At 39.1% G+C, this 19,875-nt stretch overlaps 1 long non-coding RNA gene across 1 annotated transcript; it reads right to left on the bottom strand.

Moving 5' to 3' along the window:
* Positions 1–724: 724 nt before the first annotated feature.
* Positions 725–18,116, bottom strand: LOC122185616. The gene is made up of 3 exons (XR_006180931.1): positions 17,982–18,116; positions 2,213–2,294; positions 725–1,026 (listed from the first exon to the last, which is right to left on the bottom strand). It is a non-coding gene; the product is annotated as an uncharacterized LOC122185616 (long non-coding RNA).
* Positions 18,117–19,875: the final 1,759 nt, after the last annotated feature.

Here is a 19,875-nt window from a genome sequence, read left to right as displayed (position 1 = left end):
AATGGGAGTTCAAACCCAGCTACTGTAACAATCAGGAGAAACTTTTTTTTTTTTTTTTTTTTTGCCTAGAGGGATGGCTGATATAATTCATTTCTCAACCTGCTAGCCAGAGTGAGCAGATTTCCACAGCATGAGTGCTCAAGCATGCATGCTGAGCCTGCTGAGGAAAATGAACAACCTCTCCACATTGGATTTGTCTGTACCTTCCCATAAAACTGTCCTTGACAGCACTAGGAAATGTCCTAGGTAAATGTGCATCCTGCTGTGGCTTTTTGTTTATTTGTTTGTTTGTTTTAATAAAATGCACACTTTTGAATAAACCTAGTAGAAAACTGAGACTTATCAGGCAAAATGACAGAGTATTCCATAGGGCTTGCTTATGCTAACCATCCTCTAAAAATACCAGTGCTTCCATGCCTCAAGGTGTCATTGATGGTAATGGAAACCATATCTTCTGTCTGTAACCAGGTATTATTAATGATTTAATCTCTATTATTTCAAATAAGCAGGGAAGTTGCTAAACCTCCACCCCCTCAAACATCACAGATTTTGTTTAAATCTCTCCCAGATTGGCCTTAATTTCTTTCTACATCGGAAAAGAATAGTTTACACGGACAGACCATGCATAAAGCCCCAAACCTGGAAATGTTAGGACATGGCCCTGTCCCAGAGGACAGCAGGAGCATGAATGAATGAAATAATGGAATACAAATATGGCAAAACATTTATTTCAATATTAATGTGTTTTTGTTGTTGTTGTTTTTAATTTATTTTAAAAGGACTTAAATTCCCTGCATGCTTGCTTGTCTATTCCTCTGTAGCCATAGACCCAGCAGCACTCTTTTGGCAGCCAGAACTGTCCCACTGACACTGTCACAGAGATGCAGTGCAGAGCTGTGCATGTACACCGGCCTCAGACCATGAGCTCGGATGAATGAGAGAGACCGCAGGGAGAGCACACTCAGCCTCAGCATCAACCAGCACATCGTATAGTGAAGCCACTGCTGTGGCTGAAGGGAGGTTTTGCTTTATGTATGGATTTAAGGAATGCAAAAGGATCTAGAGAAAAATTATCGTCTGGATAAGGTGTTCATCAAATATTTTTCCCTGAGTGTTTTTCGCTCCCCTATTTCTTTAAATCTTACAGATCAATCAAGATACAGTTAGGAAATCTAATTAAATGCCTGTGGTAATAAGAATGACCTTCCTCTATCCTGTCTTATTCTAGATTGAGGTTTTCTGGGAAAAAACAGAGTTCTGGTGTAAACAAAGCATCTCTGTCTATTACAGTGAAATTTTGTTTGCTTTTGAACCCAATCTGCCCTTCCTCTCAGTCAATTTTATTTTATTTCATGGTTTCGTGTATCATTTTTTTCATCCCTCTTCTATGTAACACTCAAGGAAATGAGAAGCCTTAAATAATCAAACAGTGAAAATCAAGTATGGAAAAATTAAAAAGCAGCTACTCAAGCTACTTTGCAAAACTGACTGATGGCAGTCATGGAAATCTGCAGTGTTTGAATTCTGCTCAGGTCAGCATCAGGCAAAACTCATTATTTTCTGGAGATTGTATTGTGGCCTATAGGATATAGATGGATGTTTTCTTCTTTTGGAATGGTTTTATTTCTCCAGCTCTCTGTGGGCTAGATATTAGAACTATGTACATCTCATAGAGATTTTGGCTCACTTATGAAATATGGAATAATTGCTCACAGGGCTGGAAGGATTTCAAACTATCAGACCTTAAGATTGCTTTTGATATTGTATGTGGGAAAAAAAACCTGTTGTAAGTCACTTTTAAGAAGTTTGAACTGCTGGGGATCAGTTAGCCTTCCTTTCCTTAATGAGCCACCACAAACTGCAGAAGAATGGCACAGTCAGTCAGTTCTAATGGGGAAGAGCTGGAGCATTTACAGTGGCCAACCCATTGCTCTGGTCATGCCATGTTTCTAGACAGCACTTTTCAGAGAAATCTTCTTTTGTCATTTCTTGTGGCTGAGGAAATTCCCCTACCCTCTTCCTTTCTTCTTACGATACAGTGGGTGTTATTTTGCCTCAGGAAAATACCATAGCTTTCTTGTGGTTGTATTATGTTTTAATTTTTCCCCAAATGAAAACAAGTTTGAACTCCAGAAATCTTGATCAGCACTGAGAAGAGCCCCAGAAATACCTCAAAAGAAAATGGCATTGCTGAAACACCAAAAGTGGATACACTGCTAGTTTTCTGAAGACTGGATGAAGACTCGAAGGGTCAAATGCTCATTCTTCTCTGTTCAGCTTTCTTCTACTCTGAGCTGTTAAAAAAAGATACTCCATGAAACAAGCTGTGTCAATAATTTTGGATCAAATGTCAGAACTATAGTTGCTGGAAAATACCCACTTTTCCTGACTGCAAAGGCGGAGAGGGCAGGGAAGGAGCACCCACTAACACTGAGTGGGTGCTATGTAAGAACTCACCGCTGATAGGATGCTATAAATGATCTGCAACATATTTTTGCCTCATGCCAGGGGTGTGGGCAGCTTTGAAGGTACACTGAGGGCTGTGACCTGAGACTTGAAAATTCTTAGGCTGGGCAAGAAGAAGATTTAAGCTGCTACATCTGCAAACTTATCAGTATGATTTACTTGTTCCCTGATGTACCCTGGTCTGATTTACCACTTGTTATATTGCACTTGTGTTTAAAGGCAAGGACAATTACAAGCATGTTATGTTTGTAAAAGGCCCAGAGGAGCAGTGCTGGTCCATGCATTTGCTCCTCTGCATACTGTGTTACTCTACCTTTATAGTACTCCTTCAGGAAGATCTGCAGTGAAAGAACTTATATGATCTCCCAAGGGGCCACCTCACAGATATTTAAATATTACTGTATGCTGTTCAGCTTTCCAAATTTTAACCACTAGAAAATTTCTGCATTTCTTTCCTGACTGCACTAATAAAAAACTTATCACTGGGTGAGTATATGGCAGTTTAATCGAAACCAGTAAAGTCCGTTAAAGCGTGAAGTACCTGTAGGACTTGTTTAAAGTGCCTGGTACATCTGGCAGGTCACCAAGTTGATGAAAGCCTTTGGTATTTCGTGGCAGTCACAATAAAGAATCTCTGAGGGGCTTGGTTTGGCTCAGATTCTTATTTTCCTTCTCAATTTTTATGCTTTTTGATTGTAGCTAAATGCAGTCAAAATGGAGTTTTATGCTTATTTCAGATATAATTACGAAGCCATGATTTTGGCACTTTTTCTCAGGAAAATCTCTCTGACTTTAAATCTTTGCCTACTGGTGGAAGAACAAATGTGTGGGATAACTTCTGCTCCTCTTTCAGACTTTTGCCCTCATGTGCTAGATATAAGCTCTGCAGCCACTGAGTCACACTTCTGATACTGTGGTAAAAGAATCCAGCAAATAAAATCCCTTGAGACCACATTGCCAAAAAGAATTTCAGCTCAGAAGAAATCTTATCAAATTGCTGATATCCTGGAGAGGCCAAGAAGGCTTTGCATGATGCAGTAGAAGCATACTAGCACATTCTCCAAGCATGAATGCACCTGCCTCCAAAAACATTTCCTGCAGTACTTTAAAAGTATCAGGCTACTTTGAAGACAGTTTATTATTATTTCTTCTAATGGAAATAAGCTTAAGTGCATAACTTGTCCAGCTGAAAATAGGTCAACACACTAATAAAATAAATAGCAAAAAGGATCTGGAGGCGAAGGCCCTGACACTAGGACCCAAGAGATATATTCACAAGGGCAGTCAGCACTACCATAGTCCTGGAAGGGGGAAGGAGAAGGACATTTCAGCCAGTAGTTTGGAAATCCAACAGAGAAGATATAGGCATCACAATTGCATTTGTAAAAGAGGAGATTGCACTGAGCCCTCAGGAGAAATATCTGAGGCTGAGAGACAGATCAAAGCTGTGGCTGAATAGATCAAAGATCTCAAAAATAAATGTGCGTGCGCAGCAAGCTGGATGGTTAACCCAAGTGAAAGCCATTTCTGAACAAAAGTTTCCTATTATGCAATCAGATATGCAATCAGATTAGCCAACAAAGCACATGGTGCTCAGAACAGAGCACTGGCAGATGCCACTGGTAGAAATTCATTATCATCTACTTCTCTATCTATAAGCACAGAAATATAAGCCTGACAGCTCTAAGGCACATGAAAGGATTAATGGAAAAATTTTTCCCAAATTGCTGGTAACTGTGTGTAAGGGGTACTCAGTTCAGGAAGCTCTCACTGAGATGTGTTGAGAATTCCAGACTTTCTGAAAAACCCTTTAGCATGACTCTGGTAACTGAACTGCTGGTCAGATTTCAGAAGCTGAGCTGAATTACTGCTTGGTAAAATACATTAGCTGCAGAGAAAGGGGCAGAGTGGAAAATTCCTTTTCTCCTTGCTCCAGTGACTATTTTACTAGTTCTCCAAAGCTGAACAATTCTGACAAAATTTTGGCTCTTCAGCTCACTGCTTTGGACAGTTCATTAAGGGCACCAAAACGCAAAATTATGTCTTTTGTGTGACTTGGACCTTGAACTTGTAACTTTCCAAGGAACTGCTCTGAATTCTGATCCATGGCAGGGTTCTACGTTCCCCCTGCAGTTTTGACTAGAATTTTCATCCTGGTGGCAAGGAAAGAGAAAGGGGGGGCTGAGGGGGAAGGCAAAGGGGAAAGGAAGAAAATGAAAAAGAAAAAAAAAAAGAAAAAAGAAAGAAAAAGAGACTTTTGAATAAATGACATGACTTTAAGATAACTGTTTACTCAAAAAATCCCAAGTCTAATAGTAGTGCAGAAAAAAGCTGTTTGGAAATAACGAATGCAGGCTAGAAGTACAAAATAAGGAAATATATCCTGCATGCTACTGGCTTGAAAATAGGTCATATCCTGCAAGCGCTGTGACATGGGGTTTTAGGTATGCAGACCAGAGAAACAGTGGGATTTTCTGTGAAATAGCCACAGTGGTGACAGTAAGAGTCAGTTCATGGTTTCACTTGTAAATATAATAAGGAGAAACCTGTACTGATGTAGGACACAACGCTTAGGTGATCTTATTTTTCAAGGATCTTCTGAAAAATAAAAGAAATGAAAGAAACAGAGAAGAGTGACAGAATGTGTTCAAGGACTTGTGGAAGCAGATTTCACTGAAAAATGCGAAATGCTCATTTTATTTACCTTATCATAGGGACACTTGAGAAGTAACCAATTTACAGTAGGCAGAATCGTCAAATGAGGGGAAAAATCTCTGTACCCTGAGGCTGACTGATCTCACAGAGAAAGGCTGAGGAGGAAGCCACAGCTAGAATCAGAAACCAGTTTAATATTAAAGGTAAGGTCTTTTTTTGAAGCTGAGATTTATTAGTCTGGAACAGAAGACAAGAGGAAGTGAATAAGTCTCTTTTATTTTCCAGACCTTGTTGGAGAAGACAGCATAATTAAATGATATTTTACAGTTTAGTTAAACATGTGTTATTGGAATCACTGGGTTTGGTGAAATGTGTTTCAATCAAATTTAATAAATGGAGGCTAGCCAAGGTGTCTTTTCAAGATGCCTTTCAGCCCTATTTTCCTGAAATGAAGGAGTTCTTCCATATTTAATGCTATATATCCCTGTTTCTAATGCAGAATAAGGAGAAATGTCTGAACAGATTAGTCTGTGTCTGCTTGCTTTACATTTATCTGCATCATATGTGGTCATTGTACTTTATGGGAACCACTAGCTTTCTTTAAGCTCACTGAACTTCACAATGAAGCTCCAATGCTTCCCTCTCTACAGTATGCCCTGTCACACAAGCCAGTGTTGCACTGATCATTGGATAGGCTTTTTTCCAAAGTACCACAGTCTAAATCATTGCAACAAGAGCAACACAGTGGGAAGAAAAAAAAAAAAGTAAATTGAAAGAAAGAAAGAAATGAACTGACCCATCTTTCTTTTCACTCAAAGACTGTCTATATATAAAATGATAGCCTATCATTCTCACTCTCCCAAGGGAAACAGACTGCCTTTCAGCACTTCTTTCTCTGAGCCTTCCTCCTATCCTTTGTATGGTTATTTGTGCTCAGCTGGTCTGACTGTGCATCTCTCTCTCCCTCCCTCCCTCCCTCCCTCTCTCTCTCTCTCTGCTGTTGCTGAACAGCAGCTCCCACTGGAATTTGCACAATCAAACCTGCTCTCATCTCAGTGAATCACATCACCTGGAGAAGAGGAATAGCAAATCGAGCCCAGTAGCCTTGCTGCTTATGGAGCATGTGATACCAATAGCACCCACCGGATGGAAGGACCCAGGTTTGTGTGAGACTCACTCAGCCTCAGACCTGCAGCTCGTGATGTGAAAGCTGTCACGGGCTTTTATAGGAGTGTGTGTATTTAGAGGACGTTTCTGTAACGTGAATAGCCTGCTGCAACTGAAGGCTGGGAAAGGCTGGTTCTCACTGCTGCTGCTGCAGTATCTGGTGCAGCAGTATGAATGTGTAAAGGGCAGCTGCCCTAGCCGTGCCGGTGAGGCTCCCATCCTCCTCTGTCTTAATTAACTGAAGGGCTACAGAGGAAAGCAGATGAACTAAGCAAGTGCCACCCTGGATCTATATGTGCACCCTTCATTGTGGAAAATGGTCAACAAAGACATGAATGGATTTCCAGTCAAGAAGTGCTCAGCCTTTCAATTCTTTAAAAAGAGGGTAAGATTTTCCTTTTATTGTTTCTTTCTTTTCACTTTCTTTTTTTGTTGCAATTATTTTGGTTTGTGTGAATGTCACTGAGGGGGGAATGTATTTTTATGCCAGTCTCGTATGCGTGGAGCTCATTGCATGGGCAGTTCAATGAAACACCAAGGGCGGTAATGCTGTGGGCTGAGGGGGAGCTGGAGATGGGGACAGGGTCCAAAAGGCATTACGTAAGCACTCTGTGCTGAGGAATGTATTTCTCGATCAGGACTGACTACAACAGGGCTGGATGCAATACAAGCAGCTATTCAGAGTGGCGTAATACAATACAAATTAGAGTGCAGGTTTGTTGCAGCTTGTCTTGCGCTCTGCCTCCTCCACATGCACCTAGGGGTACGACTCCCTCCACACCTTTCATTCACTTGCCTAAAGTGCAGCATTACCAACCTCCATTCATCATCTCACAGAGAGGGAAAAAAAAGAGAGAACAAAGAGGAGTTTGTGAACTCAGCAAAATATTCCACAGCCTGTAATTTGCCTGCAATTGCAATTAACACATGAACAAAGGTTGAGAGAGGTACACCTGGATTTTGTTTTCTATTACATTTTTTAGCTTAGACAAATATGTCAGGTTTTGGAGAAGTCTACTGTATATTCTGTTTGATTGCTAGTTCTCTTAAAGTAATGTGCATGCACTGCTCTATGTTATCACTTTAGCTAAATCATTTCTGTTTTCTCAACTCTTTTAGAGTCACACACACTCTCCACTTAACTTGAGCAACAAAGTCACTTCGATGTGGCAGCAGGACAGGTATTCAGAATATGCCTGTGTAGACACAGACAGAAGCAAAGCATCAGAAAGAGATTGGTAGCAAAGACTTCTCTATGGAAAGGATTTCCTGAATGATTAAAATGAGAACACTGTATTTAAATAGACTACAGTAAAAGCAGATAAGCTGCTCCATTCACTCACTCACTCACTCACTCACTCATTCATTCATTCATTCATTCATTCTCATTCATTCTCTCTCTTCGTTATTTCGAGAATACAGTCAGTCCATTTAACCCTTCAGGCAAAGAGAGTGAAGCCCGTAGCAGCTACTACCTAAAATCCAGAGTCAGCCCTTTCTGGGCACTGAGATGCCATATTTAAGGGCTGACATTCAAAATGCTAGCAGGGTCACTTGGGGGAAAAAAGTGCAGTCTTTGATGATTTTTTTTTTTTTTTTGTTTCCAAGGTGGTTTCTTTAAGACTCACAGAAACAATTCAGACACCACTCACAGTCAGTCCGTATTAATGGTTCTTGTCTCTGGTAGCTTCTCATTTAGGTACATTACTCGTGGTACATGTATGTTTGATACTAAGCTCACCAAAAATTGTCCAAATGTTTAAAAAGAAATGTATCTTTAAAGAAGAAACAAAATAGCTTGCAATTCCTGTACCAGGCTAATTACTGTCAGTTGCCTTCTATCTCTGTTCAGAGCTAAGACAAGTTATCTCTGGAAGCCTCTATATAATTTTCATCTAGAATCAGGGAAGATAGTTAACTTTAGCTTTGAATAGTTTTGTTTTCAAAGCTATACTAGTGTTGAGTGAATTTCTCATTGGAAAAGATTGTTAGCTATAGTTGTATTTGAAGAAATAATACTGGAACAGTCCTGAACAGAGGATTAGAAGAAAATAGCCATTTTTCAATTCTGAACGTTCTCATTTTTATTAGATATTGACTTCTTGATGTTGTGACAAAGATGGATGAAATTAGTAAAACCAATTTACAGACAAAACTGAAGGAAATTCTCTCTATATACATTTCTGTCAATAGATACATACATTCCCTGATATTCCACTTACTCCCATTATCCTCCTTATAACAAATCAAGCATTCAAGAAGTAACCACATTGTTCTTACATCGGTGCTTGAAACGTATACAAGCAAGAAGAGCAACATGTTCATAAAGAGTTACTGGCTTCCACTAACATATATTTTGTTTGTTGGATGAGTTACATAGTGGTTTTAATTACTGGGAGGTTGGGGCAAGGTGTTTTAAAGTTATCACAGAATCATAGAGTCATGGAATGGCCTGGATTGAAAAGGGCCACAATGATCATCTAGTTTCAACCCCCCTGCTATGTGCAGGGTGGCCAACCACCAGACCAGGTTGACCAGAACCACATCCAGGCTGGCCTTGAATGCCTCCGGAGATGGGGCATCCACAACCTCCTTGGGCAACCTGTTCCAGTGTGTCACCACACTCTGTGAGAAACTTCCTCCTAATATCTAACCTAAACCTCCCCTATCTCAGTTTAAAACCATTCCTCATTGTCCACCAGAGTCCTGTGCCTACAGCTGCTAGGTTTCTTGATTTGAATCTCGAGTGTGAAGTTGTTAGTTGTTTGACCGTTACATAACCAGAGCACCTGTGGGCCATAACTGAACACCATCAACCTACTGGATACATCCTCTACTCACAGTGAGAGGCAGGTCTTGCCCTGGGCAGCTCAGCAGATCTGACTGCAGGGATGACGTATTGCTATTCCTGCTGTGCTTGATAATGTCTGGACCCCAGAAGCAGATTTCTCATGTAGATGATTTTGTTGTGATAGGCTTTCCTCAGATCACCATCAGGATCTTTAATGAAACAAGATCTGAGACCCCAATAGCTCCAGTTTAAAGTCAGTGTCTTTTTCCTAGAAAAGTCCACATTTCTAGTCTCATTCAAAGAAGTCTGTTTCAATCTAGATTAAAACACCCTAAACTGTGGGAAATGTTGCTATTTTTTCAACTCAGATTTTTTTTTAATGAAGAAAGTGCAAAATGTATCTTCATTGTTTTCGTTTTAGCCTAATGTTTATTGTTAAATTTCAATCCTTTCTGTTGCTCCAACCAAGAGTGTAGAAAGTGTAAAAAGGACTGACAGAGCTCTGTGGATTTAGGGTGAGCTGAAAGTGCATTCATATTGACTTGAATTTGAGGTTTAGATTTTTTTTAAGCCTTCCATATTCTCTGATGACAAAGCACTGACCCTCTGGGACACTGCCTGCTATGTCAGATGATTCAGGGTATGGGCTAATCACATCCGGAGGTTGGAGAACAGGAAGGAAAGGCTGAAATTAAAAGGCAGCCCACAGATGAAATAAAAAATTGAAACTATTAGTTTTTCTGAATGACTTGTAGCATTCACTGCTGGCAGAGCTGGAACAAGTAGGTATGGATCCCATTCACTTAAAATCTACACTCTGTAAAAACAAATCAAGTAATGGACAATGCCTGTGGTTTTGTATTTGTTTTTTTGTTTTTTTGTTTGTTTTTTGGCTGCAAGAGGTATAATAATTCAGTGTCACTAAGATCAAGATGATATTTAATTAAATATTATTTTTTTAATTAATGATGACACAGAAATCTAAAAAAGAATGGGGGAGAAGAAGGAGGGGCATTTATGGACATAAAGAGAGAATCCAAAATTTCCCCAGTTGTGGTGATTTCTGAAAAGCCAATATTCACAAGATTTTGGGTCATGGCATGTAGGTATCTCCATCTGATAAGACTGAAATATTAAAACACATCATCTTACAGCAAATAATTACCTTCACTGTGAGGACTTTTGCTCTGCTGCCATCCCTTGTCCTGTCCACTGATGTTGCATACTGAATTCCAGTATAAATCCCCTACTAACTTGCTTTAGTAACAAGTGGTTGGGGAGTCTCTTTCTCATATACTAGATGCGTTTTGACTTTCCCAAAGTTCAATTACAAGGTTTTGTTAACTGGCAGAAGATATGTCTTTCTTGTATGAGGGGTCAGAGGTCACACCCTCCAGAACTATGCAGGGTTACCAACAGCACTGCATTGATTTTGAGAATGGGTTAAGCTTGCAAATGTAATATTGCTTGTCAGCCAAAAGGATTATCCCAGAGCAGAGGGATCTTTCATTGGTACCTTCTGCTGTCCCTGCCAAATGGTTTTGGGAAGCAAGGGTCTGTGGTATTTGCACTGCTTTCTTCTGTGGCATTTGCCTCCTTTATAAACCTTTCTGATAACATTTTGCAATATATGACTTCACTCATCTTGAAATAAATTACCCTTTTATATAACACAAAAAAATGGTTAATCCAGGATAAACGATGAATAATGAACTGCCTGTACCACTTAAACACTAGCTGATGATATGGTAACCTCAGTGAGCCTGGAAATTCATTGTCCTCTTATGTCTGGACCAAGAGCAAATACAAATTTATTCAGGATGGGAAGAAGGTAAATGACTGATAAATGGAAAATGAAAATGCTGTCTTCCATAAAATAAAAAAAAATTAAAAAAAAATAAAAAAAAAAAGATAAAAAATAATGGGGAATGTCTCAAAGAGACATTTATTGTGCAGATTAAGGATTTGTTTGTCTGAAACCCGATAAGGGAAAGAGTATCTGTAATCTTTTTTCACTGAGAAAATTTGCATTAATTAGCAATTTAGGTCAAGCTAAAGTGAGTTCACAAAAAAAGAAGAGAAAATCCCTATCTTGTTTCTATGCAGCTTTTCCAAATACGTAGTTTGGGAAAACCATATCCTTCTTTCTTGGTGGATATTTTATGTCATTGTACATCGGGAGTTTTCTCCGTATACATGCTGAAGAGGCTAACTCATAAACATTATTGTGCATGAAGATGACAGCTCTGCCTGCATTAAAGCTCAAGGCAAGGAGCTGCTGAGAGGTCTGCAGAATTACCTGAATACCATTTTTAGAATTACAGTAATTTACTGATAAAGATAACACCTGAAATCTGTATTTCCAACTGACCTCCTACAGATTATGTTCCTTCTTGTAGACTGTGCTGTAGGGGCTGCTGTCTGTTCTGCCACTTTAATGAGTCTAGAAGTCCATTTCAGGACTGGAGTTAATTTTTTTTTAGAGTAATTGGGAGCTTACCTAGAAGAAAATAAGTGAGATCTGAAGCTGACTGTACTGCAGGAAAATGCCAGATTTATAAGGGATGACTGCAGCTTTTCTTTGCTACCTCGTCCAGTGTCATACAGCTATGCACATTTTGAAGTTGATTTCTAGACAGGAATCCTGGCTTACTGCAAGTGAGACAGAGTTGTGCTGCAGTACAGACTTCTTTCCTAGCCCATTTCTTCTCTATGGAGGGGTGCTGAGCATCCATGGCTCTGCTTTGTATCAGCCGAAGCTTTAAGCACTCCCAAGTGCCATTTCCATAAATAAAAATGAATTAGAAAGAAAGAAAGAATGTAGGATGATGGAATTATGTTAGAATACTTTCTTTCTTTCCCTTTCCTAGAATGTAGGACTAGAGGACAACTTCTGGCTGTTTAAGTTTAGTCTCTTTTTCTTATTGCTAAACATGTCTCATAATCCCCATCACAAATTGATTGAGCTGCTGCTTGAAATTGCCCACATCACTTTTGGGAAAATCATCCCATCTGAAAAGCAAGAAATTCTCCTCTCATTTTCAGTCTATATTTACACGTGTCCAACTTATTCCAGTCTTCTTTTGTGCCAACAAAAAGTAAAAAATTAAATAGCTCTTCTTCCCTCATATATGTGACCACAGGTGTTTTTCTAGAGTGCAGACATTTCTTCACTCAGTTGTATTTAGTTAAGGCTAAACAAGCTATCATCTTTTAGACTCTTAAGGTAAGCTTCCCACTCCCTAGCCACCCTAATAGACAAAAGAAGCTGTCATGTTTCCTGGTCTGTATATTTCTTTTGAGTTAGCAAACTATTCATATATTTATTTTTTCCTGTCCTCTTCACACTTCTAACCTCCATCTCATTCATGTCCTCTTACCCTGGTCCTCTTCTGCTGAGCTTTTCTCCTGTGGGTCACTGGCAAATTTATAATTACTAGCCTATGTTTTGTGTCAAACCCAGCTTAGTACTAGCCTTCCCCTTTTCAATACACTTTCCTAATTCCTTTCTCAGTATTTTTTATTGTGAAAGTTTTCTTGTTTTCCAATTTAAATAATTAATTCTCATGTGTTTTCACTATCTTCTTGAATTACTGAAGACTATGTGGATTAGATTAGCCACATTTCCCTCTTCAAAGGAAGGCATCAGGCAAGTCTGGCATACTGACAAATGTATGCTGCATTTTATCACGTTTTCTATCGAACTCTTAGAGATTTGCTTTCTCTTCAGATGTGGTAAGTTTTGTGTCTGTACACATAGTCTCCTAAGGCTTTTTCTCCCATGCTGTATCCCGTAATCCTCCTGGAAAACACAGAGCAAAGAGTTCGTCTTGAGATTTACTTTTATCTCAGCTCAAGTCGTCAGAGAAACAGTTCTCTTTTTTTCCTCTCTTTTTTAAATTTCAGGATCTTACTGGATTTTTCCAGATTCACTCACAGCTATTCTGCCATATTTATTCTCGTTATCCACCATCATTAATGAAGTAGCAGTGGGGGTGAGGTTTCTTTTAGGGCCTGCTCTGGATCATTCCTTACAAGATCAGATTAGATATTCTTGAACCTGATTTTGGTTTCTCTTCATTATGTGCCTTCAGAGTACTTCATAGTCATGACTTCTGTTTGAAGAAGGACCAGCCACGAGATCTCTGACTCTTCTGCCAAGTTCATATTAGCACTGGTGTAAAGACCTTAGCATTTGGAGTTAAATTCTTAGAGTAATCTTACCCCATATACAATGATGTCATTACTATCATAACTCAACTCATCACCCTCTGTGCAATTTAACTTCAGTCTGAACATCCAAACTGTCTGAAAAACATTGTGACGCAAGAAATTGCCAGCAAGAGTAGCAGTGCAAACATTACTGGACACCCCTGTCTCTCTGGAAAGAGCTGATGCAAAGTGAGCTACCGATAGAGCCAACAGCTATATCTTCTTAAAAATCAATGTAGTTCCTCTGCCAAATGGCGAGAGTAATAAATATGATATGCAGAGGCTGAGAAGCACTAAGAATTCAGAGGAATACACAAAGTACTTTAAAGACATGGTTTAATGAAGGTTACGGGCTTGGGAGAGATCAAAGGTTATGTCCGTGGAGAAAGGAGTCAGAGAATTGAAAAGTAAGGGGAAAGCTTATATCCTTTCAACAATTTGGCTAGGGTAGTGAAGGCTAAAATGGAAGGGGGGCAACAATCTCTGCAGAAAAACATGTAAATGGACATGCTAATGCAACAGGAAAACATGCAAGACCTAAATGCATGAAATAAGCTTGGAAAATCAAATTGATAACACAGGTGGCTTTTTTCTTAAATAACATGCTACCAGGAAATAGTTCCCAATGGATGTTATTTGCAACAACAGTTTTTCCAAAAAGATTACTAAATATTGATTGTTAAAAAAGCAAGGAATATCTCTGAGATAAATACATTTTAATGTTTATTGAAGATACAGCATTGACAGGTTTCCAAATCAGCTTTCAGGCAATTAACCAAGTCTCAAAATATACTGATGAGGTAGAAAAATCATTCTCATTTCATAAATAAGTGAATAAAGAGGAAATAGATAACACCATCAATTAGACTAGCTATTATATAGGACAGAAGTTACTGCTTTTTACTGCTCTTCACTCTAACTTTCCCTAGTAGAAAAAAAGATGACATCTCCTTTTCTTGAAATGACAGCAGTGAAAATCTGGTAGGGTAAACTTTGACAGGGAGATATTCAGGAGCTTTAAGCAGCTTAATGAGACAAGCACCAAAATAACATACTTTTTTCAAATGCTAAGAAATGCCTTCTTACCAGCTGACACAGTTTTGCTCATGTGAGAGTGGCAACAGAATATGGTAAAATACAGTGGTAAGTTTGAAAAGCCATTATTTCCAGTCCATTCAGCTCATCAAGAATAAGAACATTCTTAATGAGCTGAATGATGAGAAAAAATGTGTGACAAACATAGATTCTGCCCTACAAAGTCAAGAGTGTCAAGAGGCGTGTTTATAAGTATCTTTCAGAATGGCCAAAGCCTGTTCCCATACTGTGATGTATCAGGATATGGCTGAAGAGGTGACAGCCTGAGACTGGAGCCTGCTGTTCTCTGTAACACATTCTTATTTCAATCCTCTCATGTCTCCCACAGGCAGCCCCCCAGTATGCAACTTCTGTGTAGCATCAGAAGCACAGATGGTGAGCTGTGTACAGTGGCAGGGCTGCTTCCTTTTGTTGTAGATATGGGTAGACAATTCTAAGATGCATACAATCACCAATGGAACCCAATTTTACTTCCCAACTAGAAGCAGTGCATGCTGTCAAAAATACAGTTCATTTGCCAGGGACCATTTGTTCAGACTCCCTGACATAATAGCACAACATAATTGCTTGTGCTTTTCTGGGCTGTATATATTTGAATATGTACAAAGCATGCAGTGGGGGTTCAGTCATTTTCTGAAATGTTCCTGTAGACTACATCTATCAATGAAAGTGTCTGCCAACTAAGTACTTCACATCAGAACTTCCCTGAAAACATTCAAGAGCCCCTAAAAAGAAAAGGGAGGGGGGTCTGCATCCACCGTGCTGCTACCAGCCGCATAGAGATGCGACCTGGAGCTGGAAGATGCCCCAGGTTCCATGTTACAGGAAGGTTCTACTCTCACCCATTTAGAGCATGATGGCAGCATCTCAAGGGGCTGGATCTTTCTCAGATGGCATTTTTAAGGGGCCACCTTGTACCAGTACTGGGTGCTGAAGAGATCGGACTCAAGAGAACAGGCTTCTCACTCTCATCCTTTGGTCACCTGTCTAGATTGCAAGCTCTTTGAGGAAGAGAAAAAGAGATTGAGTAGATTGAGATTGAGTAGATTTAATCTACACAGATTAAAGCTGTCAGATTCAAATCTTAGTAGAGGCTTCTTGAACATAGATAATACAGAGAAAATCAGACTAATGTTTCTATAAAAATGATTCTTGTATGGATGATCTGGAGTGCTATTTTTTGTCAACGATGGATGGGAAAGATATATTATACTTTACTTTTTGGTCTGTTTATATTTGATATCTGCTAGTCTATCTTGCTTCTGTCACTTCTTACAAAGTCTGCTTTTTTTCTGGGGGTTAAATGTCCTCGGGGATGTAGCAGAAGTAAGTAAAACAGATTATCAATACGAATGCTTGAACTGCAGGTCAGCAATACAACTTGTAGATTTATTGCAACAACCTTATCCAAAAATACATCTCAAAACTGGCCTGAAGTTTCACTTCATATTTAAAGTATCTGTTGTTCTACTTAAAGATTCCTGCATTTGTCTGATGAAAAACTGCTAAACTTTTCCACGTTATAAGCTGTTATAAGTTATATGAGCTGGAATTTGACAAATGATAATTTATTTCTTGCTTCAAAAGAAATGTCATTTTGAAAAATAGCATCTGACATATTCTAATTCATGCAAAACTTCAGATTCATCATTTCTAAAAGATCAAATTAAAGGAGTTCTCCTTATCAGAACAGAGATTATAATCTCATATTTTCTGGTTGTAGTGTTGGACAAAACCTCTGTACTATGGGAACAAAATCACTGTGGGAATCCTGTGTGTAAAGCCTTTCTGACTAACTGCTGGGCTGTGACACAAAGAAGAGCTATAAGACATCTTAAGAAAAGATAATGGAAAGTAATGTTGGAGGAGGACAGTCTGTGATATAAAAACCTATAATAAAGTTAATGACTATGCTGCTGCTGAAGTTATGCATTTGGAAGAAAGCCCAGTATTAGGAACTTATAACTTGAAGCTAGTGATTACAAACTGTGATTCATTTCTTGTTTGAACTCTTGTAAAATTTCCTTATATTGTTTATCTGTAAGAATACTAGAAATTAAACGTTACGTAGATTATTATAATAATAAAAATAATTGTGGCAGTAGTCATACAGAGCACAGCATCCAAAACATCATTTTTGACCCTCAAATAAAGTGGTATCTCCATGTTCTACAAGAATATGTAGTCACAGAATCGAGACCTGATCTCGTATTGAGAAAGGTTTGTGTAATCAACAAAAATGTATCTGATTCTCATAATCATAGAATGACCATAGAATGGTCTGGGTTGAAAAGGACCTCAAAGATCGTCTAACTTCAACCCCTCTGCCGTGGGCAGTGTCTCCAACCACTAGACCAGGCTGCCCAGAGCCACATACAGTCTGGCCTTGAATGCCTCCAGGGACAGGGCATCCATAGCCTCCTTGGTCAACCAGTGCTTCACCATCCTCCGAATGAAAAACTTCCTTTTAATATCTAACCTAAACCTCCCCATAGTTAAACTTTGTCGTCTGATCAGATGCTCAGGATTACTATCCACATACCATGATCAGGATGAAATGCTGAAATATTTATCAAACTTCTATTTTTTTAACTCACAGTCCTTCAGTCTTCATTATTTGATACAACAACCTTGCTACCTGACAGTGTAACCAGGATCTCACCCTACTATATTGAACCTTGGAAAAGAGCAAGACATCTGAATTTATGTGCCTAAAATGCACACCTGCAATTGTCTTGGTCTGAACTGACTTTGTTGGGCAAACTCAGCTGTGACACAGAAGTAACTATTCCAAAATACTGACTAGTCCAAAGCATGCATGGAGCAATGGAAGCAGTAATCTCTATGTGAGAAATACCTTCAGAGATATGTTCGGTCATATCAGCTAGTGTTCAGCTTCAATGTCCCAAACCACAGCTATCTTTAGCTCAGTAGTATGACCTTTCCTTCTTAGGCCACAAAACTGTGGGTGTAATGAAAAGCAGTGTACTTATATTGCACCTCCAAGATGTGTGTTCAGTTTGAATCATGTCTCCATACTATTATCTCTCTTGCTTCATGGGCACAATACCCCTTTCTACAGTGATATCACTGACTTCAACCTGATGTCTAGTTTGTATAGCAAACTAATAAGTGACAATGATTAAAAACAAGTATTATTAGGATTTTTAAGACTGCTGGTCAGGGTTAATTTTGACTTCTCAAAGAACACATGAACCTAAATACATCTCAGTGCTTAAGAGTTCTGTGGATTTGCATCTTAAAAATACAGCCTTCAGCCAGAGGTGTTCAATGGTCACCAAGCTCACAAGATCTGGCATGGATTAACTAGACTCCTTTACACACAGTACAGCACAGTGAACGTTGGCAAGATCTTTGTCATTTGTACTGCTTTAAAGGTTTAACAGCTTCATGGCATTTTCAGAGAATCAAACAACATCACTATTTCCATTGCCTACCTAATGACAGAGCTTTCGATCTATCCATAGATAGATTTCCACAGATACTCCTCTGCCTTCATCCCAGGTTCTGGCTCTACTTCAAATGAAACAACCAGCTTACTCAAGCAAATGGATTTTACAGGATATATCTTTACCTGGTGGGGAAGAAAAGACCCTCCTGCTGCCTTGGCATCAGTCTAGACCAGTCATCACTGCAATCAAATTCTTGGCTGCATCGAAGTATTTAGGCACAGCATCTCTGGCATCACTTCTCTAGATATATATAGAGAACAAGGTATCTTCTCTTCCATCCAATGACCTACAGATCATTCAAAGTATATGACAAACTGGGAAAATGTCTGCTAGCTTTGGTGTAGACTCACCTTTGGAGCCCCATCAGAGCGACCGAATAGCTTAGTGCTATTCTACTGTAGTTCCCCAGTGAGTCTTGCAGAAATTTTTCTGTACTTCCTTCACAAACTATTTCCAGACAAAAAAAAAAAAAAAAAAAAAAAAAAAAAAAAAAAAAAAAGGAAACAAACAAAACAATCCACAACCCTCACTGGATTTTACAAAGGGGTCCAAAATCTTAACAGTGTATGTATGAGCAGGTTAACACATAGTATGCATAAATAGATAGGTATGTGTATACATACATATATATATGTGCATATGCTGCTTTACTTACTTTCCTTCCTGCCCCATGAAACAATGAATTTTGATGCCACACCATGGATGGTGCTGTATCTGAGCACACTGAAATGAATCACAACAGGATCTATACATTTTTCTTAAAATCTCTTTTTACTATGGTTATTTTAGGTGCAATATTTCATGTAGCATGTTAGGCACAATCATCCCCTAGCTCAAGGCTTCTGTCACTGCCAAGCCCCCCTGAGAGATGGAGAGCCAAGAAGAAATGCAGGCCTCAGGAGGGAACTTGGAGTCTCTATTCATTACCTTGGCCCTGACACTTCTCTTTTATCTCCTGCATTTCAATTTGACAGTGTCTCTCTAGTGCATATCTGGAGTAACAATGCATTTGGAGGAGATGGAAGATCTATTATTTTGATAAGGAGACTGTGAGATTTGATTTATGTTGTCAGAAGATTCCATTAGTGCACACTTCTTCTTGAGCCCACAGTTTCTCCATGTACATTCTGCACCCATCCTCTATGAAAGAACAAATATCATTTCAAACTCAAAAAAAATTTCTTCTGGCTTTTCTTCTTTTGTTCTGCACTTGTACAGTGATAAGGGAGCCAAGGTGACTGCTCTAGGACATCTTGCCCGGACTAAATTAATTATTTCCTTCTGTATTTTAAATTAATTTTAAAATGCTAAAGTGAAACAGAAGATCTGAGCTATGGAGAGATCGTTTATTCCGTCCCAATTATTCAGTGTATGCAAAGCCTGAGAGAACTGTAATTAGATATGACAAGAGCCTTAAGAGGTTCTCTTTCTATTTAGTTCCAAGCACTCTGGCAGTCCTCCAGAAGTTAGGTACATAAATAAATCTTTTCCTTTTCACCAAATTTCTCCCACCTGGACCTTCCCAGTTTATTAGCCTGTGGACTAATAGGCTCATACAGAGATGAAGGGAAAGACTGTTTCTCATTCATTGCTGATGGAGAATCTAGCCTACAACTATGCTGTATGAAGTTCTTGGAAGAACTTATGTGAGCTTCAGAAAATCTCAGCAGCTTCAAGACCCAAATTTCTTTGAGATCTGTGCATTAATGTGAGATACAGACATATGTGCTAGCTTTCCCTGTCATAGGTATGCCACCTAAAAAGTAATCCACTGTAATCCAGGTCAGTTGAAGGCAGATATGCCAGGCACCCAGGTTGCCCACATTTCCAGTGAGGTATGAGAGTTGCAGGGGCTGGAAGGAGCCAAGTGCTATGTAGCTTGGTGCAATTACTACTTTAGAAAATGTTCTCTTTGTCAAAGGAAACACTGGCCAGCTCTACAATGTTAGGCTGTGGTCTGAATTCCCTTATTTCATGGTCGCATTACAAGAAAAACTATTCAGTCCATTTAAAAAC

The sequence above is a fragment of the Lagopus leucura genome, unplaced genomic scaffold, assembly GCF_019238085.1.
Source record: "Lagopus leucura isolate 7727_CA_CO unplaced genomic scaffold, USGS_WTPT01 Super-Scaffold_73, whole genome shotgun sequence".
Classification (NCBI taxonomy): domain Eukaryota; kingdom Metazoa; phylum Chordata; class Aves; order Galliformes; family Phasianidae; genus Lagopus; species Lagopus leucura.
The sequence above is the reverse complement of the archived record's forward strand: the minus strand, read 5'-3'. Positions and strand labels throughout refer to the sequence as shown.